The sequence below is a fragment of the Neopsephotus bourkii genome, unplaced genomic scaffold (assembly GCF_033783945.1).
Source record: "Neopsephotus bourkii isolate Nb327-2 ecotype Australia unplaced genomic scaffold, CSIRO-AGI_Nbou_v1 NB_804, whole genome shotgun sequence".
Classification (NCBI taxonomy): Eukaryota; Metazoa; Chordata; class Aves; order Psittaciformes; family Psittacidae; genus Neopsephotus; species Neopsephotus bourkii.
Window position 1 is genome coordinate 1360689 of NW_026901300.1, and position 15994 is coordinate 1376682.

General features: G+C 46.6%; 1 protein-coding gene across 1 annotated transcript in view; it reads right to left on the reverse strand.

The window, feature by feature from the left end:
- Positions 1–15747, reverse strand: part of LOC133213325 (CAP-Gly domain-containing linker protein 2-like) — a 106039-nt gene extending 90292 nt beyond the window's left edge. Inside the window, 1 exon segment of the mRNA XM_061355488.1 lies at positions 15591–15747. The gene's annotated coding sequence lies outside the window, so the exon portion shown is untranslated.
- Positions 15748–15994: the final 247 nt, after the last annotated feature.

The following is a 15994-nucleotide window of genomic DNA, read 5'->3' on the forward strand; positions in this document are numbered from 1 at the left end:
TTCCAGTAAGACTGAAAAAAAAAATCACTTTCTGGAACCTAAGCATGACTCCATCAGCTATTAATTACTGAAGTCACATAACACTTCCCTATGTCATTCCCTTCCTGGCAGGCAAGTGGAATAAAACCTCCAAATTCCTTGCAAGGATGTTGCATGAACAAACACACAACTCCTCAAGCAAAAAGTTCTATGACCAGAAAAGAAAAATAAAGGAAATGACTGGAAAAAAAAATAATAAATAAATCAAACACCACCCCTACCCCCCCATTCCTAATGGATAAAGAAAAAACAATAAAACATTGAGACCATCAGCCAAAAGGAAGCTCAGGCTGGGTGAGCAGGCTGGGATGAGGAGGAAAGAAGGTGGCAGCACAGTAAGCCAGAGAATGCCAACCTCACAGTCAAAGGAACTGCAAGGAGGGCAAGCCAAGGACCAGTCAGAAGCTGGGGGACACCCAGACCTGCTGCCTGGGCCAAGGAAGGAGGCAGCACTCCTGAGAATTAATGTAGTAGAGATTTACAGATGCCATGAGGAGGGAATTGCAATAGTGGGGACAGGAAGTGATTAAGGCATGAGTAAGGATTTCAACACAGGCTGGATCAGAGCAAGGGGAGGGCTGGCAGAGCTCCAGGGAAAGCTGTGAGCAGACACAGAGGACAAAAAAACACAAGGAGAATTCCAAAAGTATTCCTGAGGGTTCACAAATACCTGAGACACCAAAGAGTGTTCCAGCAGTAAGAGTCAGTCGTCCCACACCAGCTCAGAGAGACAACGAAAGGAGGGATCAGCAGAGACAGCCCAAGTGAAAACCCAAGGGATCAAGCCCCTCATCTCCATGTTCCCCCCAAAGGGTGTTCAGCACCTCAGGTGACTTCAGACACCTGCAGACAGCACCAAATGGGAGTACTTTAACTTACACAGAAGTCAGGGCTGTTTGTGAGAAGTGGGAAGCTCAGATCACATCTCCAGCAGCAGGAACAAGACCAAGCAGTTCCTGTTAAGAAAACTGCCTTCCTGCACTACACTGCAAAAACGAGATGCTGTCACAGAGCTGGACAGGAGGCTGCAGATCCCAGCTCTATTTAGCATAAAATAGGGAGACAAGTAACAGACTCTGGAGGTGAGAAACATTGATCAGTGTATCAATATTCCTCCTATCTGTCAAGCCATCAGACATCTCCCTCCCCCCCACTCCATCTCATATGACACGGTTTGCCTGGGGCCAGCTTTGATTTTACACAGCAATTTGATTTCTAGCACTTCTGCTGGCAGCTGATGTGCTCTATCAATCTCGCCCCATCTCCATCGCTTTCAACCTGAAGGTTTGCTTCTTCACAATATGCCCTTACTCCTAGGTTTGCACATCTCCTCGCCCAGCCCTACCTTTTGGTTACAAGGTTTGATGCTGTACTTGTGATTAAGCAAGCTGGGGATGCTGGCTGAATCCACAGCCAGGACTGTGGATGAGCAAAGGATAAAAGGACACAGGGGAAGAATAAAACAGAAGAATCTGAGCAGGGAAAGAGTGCCAGATGAATAAAAACATTTTACAGTTTGTCAGGCCTCTGTCAGAGGGATTCTCTGGATCTCCATCTTTGCAGCCAGAACCACATACACTTTAAGGAAGGCAGTGAATTTAGTCTGCTCCTCTGTGAAGAGCCAGGGAACTTCAGTTCATTCTCCCTCCACTACTCCTTATCCCTGAGTATCAGCTGTCCCCACAGGTCACAGGACATTGTGATATTCTGCTCCTTCTCAGGATGCCTGGATTTTATTTTTACACAGGCAGAGAAACAAGAGGAAGTGTGTTCCCACTGCAGAGAGGTTTCTATCAGAAATCTTTATGCAAACACATTAGCTTTGAACATCCTAACGCTGAAGCCCAAATGAACTCCACAGGCTGCTAATTACACTGCCCTCTGAGCAGATAACTGCTTTTATCCTGAAATACAATCACCATGGCTGATTCATGGCCACAGTCACTGGGGTGTCCATGTTACACAGAGCCAAAAACTACCCAAACGCTACCTTCCATCACAGCCAGATGCTCTCAGCCCCACGCCACTCACTGCATGTTGGTTCATAGGGGAGTCTGACAGATCGTCTGAAGTGGCATTCTCATCTCCACAAGCTGCAGACTGACCAAAGCCAGGAAACACGGACAACTGCTTTAGCATGTACCTGCACCCTCACACAATCACACAGGGAGACTAGGATGAACATAGGAATTCTTACTATAAATCCAGCTGGTTAGAAATGCATAGATAAGATTGATGTTTGGGACACCTTTAAAGAAGTCTTTGCCTGCTGCTAGGGACAGATACTTCTTCCCTGTCGCTAATTTCTCCCCCACTTCAACACATATGAGCTGGTTTTTAGGAAGCTCTGAATGCCAAGCACAGAGCTCTTCTGAATTACACCATTAGGTCATCTTCACCCACAGCCATCCAAGTCACACATCAGCTTCCAACGAAGTGATGCAGCTTTTGTGCTGCAGAAACAGCCTCGGCCTGGGACATAGTCCAGTATCTCCATTAGCGGTAACTTGGCGTGAGGTCCTGTACTGTGGCCTCAGTATCCCAACAGCCTCTGTTAACAGACAAAGCCCTTCTCAAAAAACTGTTTCCAGCAGTAGATGCATGATGCAGGCAAATATGATGCCACAAGTGGCATAAGAACCACACAAGCAATTTTCTTTCCTACTGCCTGTATTACCTGCATAAACTGTAAGCTTTTACCCGCTGTATAACTTCATGGAAATGTGGCTTTCTCCAGACACAGCATAAAAAATACCCCATCTGCCCTTCGGGACACTGGGGCCATCAGCTCTGCTTATTTTTGTCTTCTTCCTCTTCCAAGATGACACAGATTACAAGGATTTTGCTGGATCTCTGCTAGATTCCTCCTGCAATCTTTTCATACAGAGATGAATGGTTCTGTCTGTTCCCACAACTAAGAAAAGCATCCCAGGAATGCACAATGTGAAAGCCTGCTTCAAATGACCAAAATCTCTTCTCCATCTTTCCATCAGAAAAGGGGACTCGGATGGATCTGAGTCACCTGGGCTCAGATGCAAAAAGGGGAACAGTTCTTAAGTACAAATATATACTGTACTTAAATACAAAAAAAAAAATAGCTTCCAAAAATACCTTTCACCACAAGAAATATGTCTGGATACTCAAGAATCCACAAGGCTGGCCAGGCATCAGGACAGCACAGGTTAAAACCAGAAACAACTGGAGGTGCTGAGGCTTCAATTAGTTCTCAGATGTGGTAGAAGAGTAACAAGGGTTGGAAGCAAAATCCTTTGTTAGCCTTAGCAATGCAGCTTATATGCAAGTTTCCCTGCTTCATCCATCCCTCATACCCTCAACAAGGCACACGAGTACTTGTGTGCCATGTGGAATACCATCCCATTCAAGATGGATGTGAGCAACAAAGCAGACCCCCAGGAGAAAGCCCCCTAAGGATCTCTTCACCTCAATATATTGAGAGAATCAACTGCAAGACACAGGAGCAGCTTTCCAGACACCAGACTGAGCTGGCCCCAATCCCATCCTGTGCTTGGTGCTTCCTTCTGGATGGGTCTGGATGTAAGAAGTGTTTACCCAACACAAAACCCTAGGCAAGGCACAGGGAATTCGTTCCGAGTGCAGATCCAAGTGGCATTTAGACCCGCTGTACCTGAGCACTGGTGTAACAGTTGGGTATATGCAATATTTTGTGGGGAAATAACTCCTTATTTCTTAAGTATAGAATTTAAAAGTACCAAAATTTAGTTTTTTTATTTTCTAGCTTTGGAAATCCGCATGTAAGAACTTAAATGTGAAGTCTGCAGTCAGACATGCACGTACCTTTTCAGGACAAGGGCCTATGAAAAAAGGTAAAGAAAAGTATCTAGTCATCAGACTGCAGGAAATCAAGGTTATCATGCTGTATGGAAGGTTAATGATAAACAGAGACAATGCAGAGAAGTAGTAAAACACTTTACAACAATCTTGACTCATGCAAATAATCAGTGACTTTAAAGACAACAGCTGGGATAGGGAAAGGTTTGTGCAATAAAGGCTTTCTGATTTCACCTACTCCTATCTAAGATAGTCTTTTGAAAAGCAATTTGTGCCATTATTTAAAACACTATGCCAGGTCTCCCCATGTCCATGCTAAGGATTGGGAACATCAGCGCTTGGGATGCAGCCCTATGGCAGCACATCTGCAAGCAGAGGTCCAGCCACTTCCAGGGCTATCAGAAGATGTGGTGCTGTGGCCGAAATCTGCACAGACTCTTGCATCAGTAAAAAAGACACAGCTTGGGAAGACCAAGAATCCTGTCTGCAGCTGCTCTAACAATGTAATAACAGCAACTCCATATGGAGCAATAGAAAGGGAATTATACGCCTGCAAGGTAAATCCCCAGCCTCTACAGGAAGGAGACAATCCCACATGCTGCCACACAACACGTAGCTGGGGAAGGTCCAACAGAAGATCAACCAAAGTTAAAACCAACTTTTTGTTTCCAACACATCCTTTGCATGCATGTTCAGGAGAGTTAAACATAAAGGCAGGAACTTAATTTTCACCCCATGTTCTTGCTTTGTATTTCAGAGCTCAGAGCCTTGAAGCAGTTTCTGGGTCTGGTCCCCATCCTCTGTCATTCAAGGGCTCTGGGGCTCTGGACAAGAGTGAACTTACCTTAGCACTGCTCAAGAAGAACCCTGCTCCCCACAAGACCCACAGCTGCCTGTTCCAGCAATTCATACTCACTCATGTCACACTCCTCATGCAGAATCTCCCAGTGAAATCAGCATTACTGCTTGCAGAAACCTTCAGCATCAGGCACTGCAAACAGTGAAAGTGATACCTGAAGCCCAACATCTTCCTGAAAATAAACTGGTAAAGAATCTGGTCCACTGATCACTGGAGGAGCTCTGCACTTACTTCAGCAACAGGCACACAGAATAAAGGCAAAAAGCTTTCACAGTGCCAACTCTGGTGCTCATTTATTAAGCCTTATACAAAACCTTTACTAGCCTACAGATATTTATTCTATTTTCTTAAATTATGTAAGATTATTTAATCTCTAATTTCTGAGCATTTGGTTGCATCCTCTTCCTACTTCCAAGCTTTTTCGCACCCTCCCCACCCTCAGGAAAATGAGATTTTCAAGCAAAGCAGCTCTATCTCCTAGAGCCATTGTTCCAGGATACATAACAGACTGCACGCCAGAGGCAAGGACAGACAAAGATTTGGTGTCCCACGCTCAGGACCCCGCAACACTGGCCATGCTGCAAAGACAGGGCTGGGGATTTTAAGAACCAAAGTTTCCCTTGCAAACAAAATCCAAAGGCTGGACTCAAACCACTGCATCTTCTGCGAGAGGGATAGGAAATGAATCCGATCACAGAGACAGGATCTGATAAAGCCAAAGTGCAGCTTTGCTAATAGAGGCAGAGATTACACTGAGAAGAAAAGTCAATTTCATCTCTTAAACCCTTAAGATGTTCCATCCGATCCAAGGCAATCATAGCACTGCCTTCTCACTTCTCCCATTAGTTACTCCTTCCAACAAGCAATCAGAAACCCATTCCTGAAGCCCACTGCAGATCAGAATTAAATCCTTTTGCTTAATTGAAGTATAGAGGAAATAAAAGAAGCTCACTCTTAATTAAGGTCAGAGTCCTCTCCCAAGAAAACCTTTCCTTCCCCCATAGAAGGAATGGAGGCAGAGCACTACAGGAATGAAGGAAAGATCATATTGCTTTCACTTACACACAGGAAAAATCAGGGGATCCCAAAATCCTGACAGCCATCGGGTTTTTCTCCTCCCTTGCAACTGAATTCACATAGGTTCTTGGGCCACAGAGTTCTGTTGTTACCGTGTAGTCTCTCTAATGCGTCTGAAAGGTTGTTAACCTCTAACAAAGCTTGTGTTTAGTTGTCTCTCTCACTCCAGTTTTATAATAATTAGCACAGAATGCAAAGGGAAAGCCCAGAGGCCTTTTAGTTAAAAACTTCCATATTTAAGCTAGTTTACCCACTATAATAGACTAGTTTCATTATAAAACAATGGTTATTAAAGGAAGAACATGCAAGAACATCCCACTGCAGCCTAAAAACCACAATGCAAAACCTGAGGCAAAGTGGGGAAAACTCCAACCAAAACACAAGAAACAAAGGCCATTCAAGGAAGTTATTACATACAAACTAGGGAGTAATTACGGGCTTGCTCATGAGCTCACACTCCCCATGCTGGCAAAACGCCTGCTGAAGACTGACACAGGAGATAGCAACAATTCGGCACTAATTGCAGAGCAAAACTAGCTCTGATTTATGGGAAAAGTCCTGGGGATGACCTTGGATATATGTGAGCTCTTCCTCCCTGGAGTTAAGGCCTGGGGGCAGGGGACAGTGTTCCTAGAGGAAAATATAGGGCAAGACACAAAGTTGCACAGCTCCCATGGGAAGGGAACAGAATGTATACAGAGGTTTCAGAAGTGCTGTCCTCCAGGTCAGTTCTGACTTCATCCAACTGCTACTGAAGTCCATGAAAGATTTCTCTACTATTCAAGAGGCTTTGACAAAATCCAAGGGGCCAATTCACAGAAAGTGTCATAAGTACGATCTGGAAGAGAAACATGAGGAAAGCAGAGCGCAGGAAGGATAATGATACATAGAATGGTTTAGGATGGAAAGAACCCTATTATCATCTAGATCCAACCTGCCTGCCACAGGCAGGGATGCCTTACAGTAGAACATGTAGCCCAAGGCTCTGTCCAGCCTGGCCTTGAACACTGGTTGAGGGATGAGGCATTTACCACTTCTCTGGGCAACCTGTGTCAGCGCCTCACCATCCTCACAGTAAAGAACTTCTGCCTTATATCTAACCCGAACTTCCCCTGTTTCAGTTTGAGCCCATCAGCTCTTGTCCTATCACTACAGTCCCTGATGAAGCACCCTTCTAACCCCCTTCAGACATTGGAAGGCTGCTATGAGGTCAAAAATACACTCCATTATAAGGGCTTGGTATTTTACTACTGGAGAAAAAAAAGTCTTTAATTAAATCTGAGCTATACACTAACTCAGCCATGCTACACACCCTGTGCAGAGCCACAGAAGAGGCTGAACTTCTAGAATTTCCTGGCTTTTGATTACTCAATTTAGTGCAGCATTAAAGTTCACCCTGGCACTTGATCCATTATTCACTGGAGCTCAGGTTAACAGAGATTTTGATTTGTGCACTTCTGCAATCTAACTTCTACCCTAGACTTTGATTATGAAACAAAAATAGCACCCAGGTCCTTCCTGCCCTGATTTCCCCCTCCCTTTCTTACAATCTGCACATGCAATGAAGACTTCTTTGCAGGCCAGCCTTGGTTTGTTGACTGTCACTGAAAAGCTGAAGCAACAAAGAGCTGAAAATAGGAAACAACTAGTCTTGCAAGCTTCTTCTCTTTCTCTTTGCACATTGAAATCAGGAATTCTGTTTTCATTTTCAGAGCAGTGTTATGACAGCCTGTCTGTTGATAATGCAGTTGTACCTGTTTAAACTTGCAGATGATTTGGTTAAAAGCAAAGAACATAAGATTGGAATGCAACATATTTTGGTGTAATAGAAAATACCTTTGGGATACGTTGTGCTTGCTCCGGAAGCCCCCATTCTGCTCCACTAAAGCTGCCCAACATTTACACGCACCCTCAAGTGCACCAGAAGAAGGCACCATGTCCATATAATCACACATTTGCTGCAATTCAGTATACAACAGAGACCTGGTCTCTATAGCAGGAACAAGAGCAAAGCCCTTCCCTGGATCATTAGTTCTGCAAGTTTTAGCATCTAGTGAGAAATCCCCTCAGAATTCCAACACAAACAATGCTACATTAAGGGGAAACTGACCCTGCCTCTCCACAAGCTGCTGAAACTTCAGACAGGGATGCAGGACAAAAAGACCTACCCTGTACCGAATGCAACTCCTTCTGTTTAGTTATAAAATCACGAGATTTTTCATTCCTGCAGTTCAGCAGCATCAATTCCAGCCTCTTCTGGCTGGGAGCCCCCAGCAGTTGCCAGTCCAGATTTACTCAAGCCAACCTTCTGCCCACAGACCTACTCTGCCCTTTCCACATTCTGCATACTCTGCCCTCTGACATTCTCCCATTGTGTCCAACACTCTCCCAAGACAGCTTTGACCTTTCTCCACCTTCACAGTATCATTTTGACCAAGCAACGCTCTCCTTTGAGAGGTCCTGAGACACAGCACTCACCACTTCCATTTCATCTTAGGAGATCTCCTCTAAACCTTCATTACTTGAATTCAGTCTGGTTTAGACACGGGCAACCCAAAATGCATGCTGCATCCCAGGCAAAATCTTCAGGTAAACTCTATGCCAGATACTATGAGCTAACATCATCTTATTCCTTCAAACAAAGCAAATGTCCTCAAAAGTGGAAAAAAATAACTAACCCACCTTGACACTGGCTGTTAAGAGTAAGCAGAGATACAACAGGAGGTAAGTGGAAAAGGAAACACAGATCCTCTCACAGTTGAAATGCAGCACTGACAGCCGGGAGTCCTGATTCCTTCTTCCACAGTGGTCAGTAAACTCCTTGCCACACAGATGATAACAGTACAAATATGCAAAAAGAAGGGTGACAGACCAGGAGGGTCCCACCACTGGTATCTATTGAAAGATCAGAGATCACCAAACCTCAGATGCTGCAGAGGTGCAGTATCACCTTCTCTCCAGAGCACCAAGGCCCTGTGTAAGCCCCATCCCCTCTACCCACACTCAAGCATCCTGGTTCCCATCTCTGCACTGGCAGCAGCAGAACAATGCTGGATACAGTTGTTCCCTGGAGCACCCTCCTCCTCCCTGCTGATTCACCAGCCTCCCACTTCAGAGCCTGACCTCTGGGCTATGTGCACTAATTGCTGCTGTCTCTTGAGCCTCTCTGCAAACACTGTAAACTTCCCCAGACCGCAGCTGACACTGACATACCTACACAGCTCCCACCACAGCCACTGCTGGAGACAGGGAAGCCAGTCATGTAGGAAGTTTCCTTTCAGCCAGTATGTGTTAACCATGAAGTTTCCTACTTCACCACCATACTAAGGTCCTTGGAAAAGCCAGAGCTATCACAAACCTTACAGTACAAGACAGAACTTACCTCTTAATTAAATTACATCCCCATAGATGATCAAAACCATAATAATTTCGGCAAGTTATAACAAATGGGATCTTACCCATCAACGTTATTATGTTATTACTCCTGTCTCATGGTTCCTATGATCCACACCTCACAACCTGCCTTGCAGAAGCCGTCATTTACTTTGAATTGTACCACATGCAGAGAGATACCGTTCTGAGCTCAAAGCCTCCAGGCACTGAGCCACACACTACGCCACCCCAGCACCATAGGTTGTTACACCAGAGGAGGTGAGAGATTACAGTTTCTAGAGGGTGAAAAAGCAACCACCATCCTACACAGTTCGATTGCAAAGGAGGTGTGGAGACTGAACATGCCTGGTGCCCTGCCTGTGCTGCAGTGGGACTTGCTGGGCTGGCAGGAAGAGGAGAGGCTGGCACATCAGCACACATCTGGGAAAGGTTGTCCATCCCAGCCTCCTCCAGCAGCAACAGAGGCCTTGCAAGAGCAGTACTGCTCCACAGCCTGGTTTTAATCAGCATTCCTATCTACACACTACCCCATGCCATGGGGAAGCACACATAACAGCAGTGCTTGATGCACAGATGCTGGCAGCCAAAAGGAACAGGTCCGTTCAGATGGATCAGTGCTAAAAATGGGATGTAACAATTCCTAACTCTGGAGATAAGAGTGAAGCTGCCAGAGTGAACCCAGCCTGCATGCAGGTAGGCAGATGGATCAACCCACCACACTCCTTGAATATTGCAGTACTACACGTTCTTGCCAGAGCTTTAGGGGCATTGCGCGTCCCCAGATGCTCCTGCACTCTTTATAGAAACAGGGTTCTATATAGAAAGTGTCACTTATCTCTCCTCTAATGCAGACAAGACAACAATCATGATTTTGTACAGAGATCAAGATATAATCTCACCTAGCCAAGCAAGTGCAGCTACAAGCAGCAGTCTGAGCGCATCACACCACAGAGTGCTGCATGACATCTCCAACACAGGCTGGTCCTGATTCAACCAAAAAGGAAAAGCAAAATTCAAGTTATAACTTCTAACAATGAGAGTCAGTGCTGCCAGCACCCTAAGGCAGAGTATATCATAGCACTCCATAAACCTGAACCATACATCACCCAGAAGTACCATCTGACTTTGACATTTGCATGTCAATGTGCTGGAAGTGCACCCACACCTTCCTACTATCTAGACAAAGCACTTTGAGGGGATTCAGAGATTAAAAGGGGAAAAGTGCTTGCAGATGCTTCGGAGACATCGCGATTAAACTTGCAGGAGTATTACTGCCAATATCATTTAGTAGAAATACATATAAATATACATACACATAGAAATTTTTCCTATGGAAGAGATTCTCTGTGAGGGTGCTGAGGCGCTGGCACAGGGTGCCCAGAGAAGCTGTGGCTCCCCCATTCCCAGCAGTGCTCAAGGCCAGGTTGGATGGGGCTTGGTGCAAGCTGGGCTAGTGGAAGGTGTCCCTTCCATGGCAGGGGATTGGAATTGGATAAGCTTTAAGGTTCCTTCAATCCAAACCATTCTGTGATTCTATCATTTAGCAAGTTCAAAATCTACTTCATAGATCCCACTACAAGACTACATACACAGATACATAAAAGATTAACAGTGTAAGGCAAAACGTCAGCTTTCCCTGCCCCAGCAGCATATTCCACACAAGCCTGCCTTTCTGTGCCATATTGTTCCTCATTAAATCTCCATTAGGGATGGCTGGTGGATTGGTCATCAGCTATAATGTGCCAAGTTTACCAGCTGGGAAACAGAAGTCCAGAGGAAAAAAAATGCACTTATTCAAGGTTGCAGACTGACCTACTCCAGTTTGTGTAGTAAGGATCTCAGTTATAAAACAAATAGTTTTATGCTAAATATAGTTAAGGAGCAGCCTTTAATCACCAGGATAGGCTTCACACAGAGGGCTGACAGAAGCTACCAAGGTAATATAGCACACAATATACAACAGTCAAATATGAGGCTAAAACGCCCATTAAACACATCTCATGACATAAAGACCTCTCCGCATCTTCCAGGAGAGGCCTCTTTCCAGGGAGGTTTGTTCTCCATCCAGGGGATGTGCTTGTAGGTCATGAATGGGAGGGATGCAAGGGATGGGAAGTGCTGTTTGTTTCACCAGGCAGCTGCTTTTTGTGCCTGTCAGGATGGCTGAAAAGTTTCCAGCACTAATTGGCGGACACGGAAGTTTTCAGAGCATGATGCAACAGATAATGGGGGAGGAATATGTCAAAGGAAGAAAAAGAACAGACCAGCCAGAGAAAGCCTTTGCTGGTGCCTATGCCAGAAGCTGGTGCCTCACTTTGGAAGCCTTCCCCTGCCCCGCCAGAGGATGTGCTGCCAAAGAAGTTCACACTGCAGAAGAAATTGTGTTGCTTTTGTCAATGAAACACCTTTGTACTGGTCCTTTGTACAGTAACAGGCAGATATACAAAGCCATTAACGACAACAAACAAAACAAAGGGGAAGACACACATGCTCTGCAGTCGTAACTGAGCTAGACTGGCAGGGAGGCCAGAGAAAAACCCTCATTGCCCACATTATTCCTTAAGAATAAAAATCTTCAAACCTCTGTCCTGAATTACAAGGACGAAGATGAACCTAACCTGGGACAGATGATCTCTTGGAAGCCTCTGTCATTCCAATTTGTTGTGAAGCCCTTCCAGCATAACCAACATCTTTGCAGTCTTTACTACACCACTGCAAACAAAACAGAATTCATTTTGAGCTACAGCTCTGGCCCAAGCAATGCAACTCTCTTTATATTATCTTCTTAAAAGGAACTACATGAGGGAGCACAGGGAAGGGATTGAAAAACACCAAGAAGTGATTAAAAAGTTCCAGCATCCACAGAGCATTTAATTCACAGACCTCAAAGGAGGTCAGAGCTGCAACACCCATTTGGAGAGAAAGAAACAGAGAGAAAACAGATTTTTCCCAAGATTACTTAAGGAACAGCAGCAGAGATGAAGAGCTGCTCAACTCTATTAGGCACCACTGAACATCCAGCCCACCAAAGGACTTGGGAAATCTTTCTGTAGTGTTTACTTTATAGACACAGAGTACAAATACTTTCCAAGAGGAAGCATTTGGCTTTCCCAGGCACAAATGGAGCTATCAAGGGAGTCAATGGCAGAGTTCAGAACATTAACTCCCAAAATAAACCAAACAAGAACCTCAGACTTCCTTTGTGCTTCAGGGAGATGGGACCTCACAGCTGGCTCAGAGTCCACAGAAGGGCATTCCACTGTCTGTGTGTGTTTCTCTACAACTGTGCAGGTGGGAAAACACCAGCATAATAAATCACTGAAAGGGAAGGCTCACCTAATTTCAGTGCCAAGTCAGCATCATATTTTATTCCATCATGGAATCATCTCACAGAATGATTTGGGTTGGAAGGGGCCTTGAAAGTCATCTAGTTCCAACCATGGGCTGAAGTAAAGTAAGTTAAACCATGACAACAATATGTTACAATGTTTTGTTCCATTTCTTCATTTCATTAGTCTTTCTGCTTACACTGTCTCTCAAACAACCATGCCTATTGTATAGACAGTTCCACTCATTTAGAAGGAGGCAAGAAAAACCACGCCACTGCATGGGAATGATTTCCAAAAAGTCTGAAGCAGAACTATTGTGTTGTTTGTTTTTGTTTTACAGCATTTCTTCAGGATGTTTTTCAGGAGTAACAGTAACTATCAGTTTAAGGAGCCAGCCTCAAACTCACATGCAACAAAGTCATTTTTCCACTGGTAGCTACAGCAAGAGCTACTGCACAATCATATAAGAGTAAGAAATTAGATCCAGCTACAAGGAAAGTCAGTTTGCTTTGTCCTGTTTAGCACTGCAGCTCAACCACGTAACACAGCACGCAGGGTCCTCTCAGCGGAGCAAGGGGAAATGCTCCAGGAGCATGGTAGTACTGCAGAAAGAGACTTTGTATACATTGATGCACTGGCAGACTTCTCTGTTCTCCATCAGTATCAGCCACAGAGATAAAAGAGTTCCCTGGGAAGGCCAGCCACATGGAGAAGGCAAGATTAGAGTAGGACTCAGGAAGACCAAGTCCAATTCCTTTCTCTGACCTGAGCTTCTGGAGCAAGCTTAGCCGGTTTGTCACCTCAATTTATTAACTTACCTAATCTGGTCCGTTTAAAAAACTGACCAGTAAAGCCCCAGTCTTGCTAGAGTCTGACATCACCAATACCATGAGCCAAGGTGCTCTCCCAACAAGACCTGAAATTCTACTGTAAATATCACAAGAACGGCGATAAGAGAACCACAGCCAGAAATTGTTGGTTGTTTTTAACTAGGCAATTGAGCAGAAGGGGGAAAATATGCCTTCCTGCCTCATATCAGCAACTTTCTCGGTTGTTCTTGTGCTCAGACCCCTTGCAAGATAGAGGGGGAAATGGGGTTCAAGGTATTTGTAAATGATGTTTATGAAAAACATTTCTGTAAAAACCTACAGACATCTCTAAATTAGTGCATAGCAGTGTCTAATGTAGGTTAGCAACAAGCCACGTTCAGGTCTAGCTATCTGTACCTCATCTTTCCCAGAGCTTTAACATAGACCTTGCCATGCACTGTATACAGCCTGCAAAGCGGCACTGACACCCTGCATCTGGCAGATGGAACTTACTTTATATATTGTCTCTCATCCTCACCAGAATGATGACACCCCCCTTCCTCCTTTATTTCTCCTAAGTTTCATGGATAAAGGAGGCATTTTGATAAATAAAAACAGCAACCTCAGTCAGGAGGTAGAACCTGTGCTCTTACCATTTTAATCACCCAGTAACGGAAGGGAAGAACTGGCATGTGTACCCATACATAGCTGCATCGTTGACACTGGGAAATTCCCCTCTAGGTTCTTCATCATTTCTTCTGCCAGAGCAGAAGCACAAATGGGGAGAAAGAGGAAATATATCAGGAACTGCTGCTTGCTGGAGTAAATGATGGCAGCTTCCAAGGCTAGAGGCGGCAGGAAGCTGAGCAGAAGAGGAGCACATACCAATCCTCAGCCTCAGCAGACAACCCAGTTTATACTTAATCTTCAGAGCATCTCCTCAAACACACCAGTTTCCCCTTAAATGAAGGCAGGCCCCCCACACACATCAGTGCTCCTGAGGTGACAGACTAGTGCCAGCACAGCTTCTCTCTGATATGCCCATAATGGCTGGTGCCAAGGTTTTAACTTGGGGCTTGTCTCAGAGCTGAGCCTTTGAAGTCCTGTACTCTCAGTGATTTCTGGCAGGCACAGTGATAGATTTTCATGAGAACACAGCTGTTTGATGCAGACTCTCTCCATCCTAGCCCTGGCAGGCTGTAAGCGCAGGCAGGTAATGCCTTAAAATACCAAATCCTATATCCCAGGTTAAAAACAGGCAGCTGCAGCACATTTAAAGCATCACCTCTCCAGCAATGATGGGGCAGGACTGACCCGTGCTGATTAAAGGGGCCTTCCTGGAGCACTGCTAGGCAGAGGCTAAGGCAAACACACATGCCATGCACCCCAAATATATCTCAAATTGCAAGTCACCCTCAAGGAAACTCTTCTAGCCAGCAGTAACGGATGGGCTGGTGAAACTTGACATCCATTCCAGCAGGATGAGCTCCTGAGACAAGGTCTGCAGGCCTACAATACTGACAACCAACAGAGCAGCAAGTAACAGCCAGCACTGACACAGTGCTTTGTCTCCCAGCACTTCCCTAACGCTGCTGCAGCCTGCCTAGACACCCTGGAGATAACACACGCCTCTGCCTCCATCCCTGGATGCTTCCCCACACGGACCATTCACTGATTTGCACCAGGAGGTGCAAGAGGCACATCCCGTTCCATTCACCCTGCAAATGACAGCAGCCCAACACTGATGGGTTCTCCTCAGAAGCACATCTTGCTACAGACAAAACCCCATCAAATCCTGCAGTACGCAGCTGATGTTGATATCTGTATCACTGAAGAGCAACAACGCAGAGAGCAGACTAACCAGTCCAGCTTCCCGGAGACAAAAGAGAATTCTCCCCCGTTTCAAACCTAAACTCGCTCGGCCCCGAGCAATGGATGCTGCCACCCACCCTCAGCTCCATCTTCCCAGCGACAGGCCCTGCCGCTCCAGCGGCCCCGGCGGGTGTTCGTCACCGCAAGCACCCGGCGGCCAGGCTGCAGCTGCGGATGGGTATACGCGTGTGTGTACCCCCCGAGCCACCCGCTCCGTGCCGCGCTATACCCAGCCTCCGGCGCTGCTGCGGGGACCAGCGCGGCCGCAGCACCGCCCGCACCCACCTCAGGACGGTGCCTCCCGCCCCGCCCAAGGGCAATGCTCCACCACCTCCAAGCCCCCTCCCGGGAGCTCCGCGGACCCGCTCCCCGGCCGTCGCCCCTCCTTTGTTGCCTCCTTACCCTCGGGCAGCGGCTGGGGAGCCCCGCGCCGCCGCAGGCTGCAGCCGCTGGCGGGCGGCCGCCGGGACCCGCCCTGCACGGCTGAAGCGGGAGCGCGGCGGGAAGGCGGCGGCGAGGCTCGGCCCCTCCCTCTTTCCCTCCCTGCTGCCGGGCCGGGGCACGGCCGGGCCCTGCGACCCGCGCGAACAAAGGAGCCGCCCCGCGCTGAAATCCTTCTGGTTGCCGGTCCTCGGCGCCTGCCGGAAGCGGGGTGGGAGGGTGGGAAGGCACCGCGGAGGCGGCTCCCGGCCGCGGGTCTCAGCGTGAGAGCTTTAACATCAGAAATAACCGAGAAGCGCACCTTGTGCTCGGGCTCCCGGCTCCGCGACACTCGATCCGGAGAGCAGACGGTCTCGAAGCACACC